At 50.7% G+C, this 1,211-nt stretch overlaps 1 non-coding gene across 1 annotated transcript; it reads right to left on the bottom strand.

Annotated features, from left to right (window-relative positions):
• Positions 1-216: 216 nt before the first annotated feature.
• Positions 217-288, bottom strand: TRNAE-CUC. Its single transcript has one exon. It is a non-coding gene; the product is annotated as a tRNA-Glu (tRNA).
• Between the last annotated feature and the right edge of the window lie 923 nt (positions 289-1,211).

Raw genomic sequence — 1,211 nt, 5'->3', positions numbered from 1 at the left:
TGCACGCGCGCTGTCATCCCCCGCGCCGGGAAAGGGGCGGGCTGTCACTGCAGGGAAACCCAGCTGGGGGTTGCGTCAGGCGGCGCCTGGCCGGGATGAGGGGGCAGGAGACTGGGGGCGGGGGGCAGGAGACTGGGGGGGGGGATTGGCACAAGCCCTTTAAAAGGGCTACCGGTAGGGTTTTAAAATTAGGAAGGCTGGGGGGAAAAAATCACGTTCCCTGACCGGGAATCGAACCCGGGCCGCGGCGGTGAGAGCGCCGAATCCTAACCACTAGACCACCAGGGAGCTCTGAGGGTTATAGCTCGGACAGCCTTAACTTCCTATCATTGTTTCACTTTCATTTTCATAATGCATTATGAGAAAGAGAAAGTGGATGAGGTCATATCTTTTATTGGTGCAGCTTCTGTTGCTGAGAGAGATAAGCCTTGGAGCAGGCCCCGAAGAAAGTCTCTGTGTAAACCACAAAGCCTCTCTCTTTCACCAACAGAAGTTGGGCAAATAAAATATATGACCTCACCTACCTCCTCTCTCTAATAGCCTGGGCCTACCTGCCATACAACATAGCAAACTGAATGCTCCGCCTACATTTAATGTGCTATAGCAATACATTATTATTAAATAAGTGAAATGTATAATAAAAATAACAAGGAGTCCGGTGGCACCAGATTTATTTGGGCATCAGCTTTCGTGGGTAAACAACCTCACTTCTCCAATCTGAAAGCTGATGCCCAAATAAATCTGTTAGTCTTTAAGGTGCCACCGGACTCCTTGTTGTTTTTGTGGATACAGACTAACACGGCTACCTCCTGATACTTGAAATGTATAATGATACACTGAATGCTCCAAAGAGCAGCACCTTTCTTTCAACCATTTTCAGATCCTCCAGCCTCAGAGTTTCATATTAAAAACACCCAGCATGTTACTGGTAGTAGTCATTGGTTCTATTTCTCCGCAGTTCCATGCCTGACATTTCTCAGCAAGGAAAAAGTCACCAATGCCATCATCCCCAGCCAAACAGAAGGTGAGGGGGATGGCAGGAGCCTTTCCTCTGACCCCGCCCCAGAAGCAAGTGGGGCTGAGCTGGAGTCAGGAGCAGCTGTGGTGCTGGGAGAGCCGGGCACAGAAGGGAGTCAGTACCTGGCAGAAAGAGGGTAGGATCTGCTGGGAGGCAGAGCCTAGGGCATCACCCTGAGTGGACAGGCCAGGGT

This window comes from Terrapene carolina, unplaced genomic scaffold, assembly GCF_002925995.2.
Source record: "Terrapene carolina triunguis isolate 2854851 unplaced genomic scaffold, T_m_triunguis-2.0 Scaffold18965, whole genome shotgun sequence".
Classification (NCBI taxonomy): Eukaryota; Metazoa; Chordata; order Testudines; family Emydidae; genus Terrapene; species Terrapene triunguis.
The sequence above is the reverse complement of the archived record's forward strand: the minus strand, read 5'-3'. Positions and strand labels throughout refer to the sequence as shown.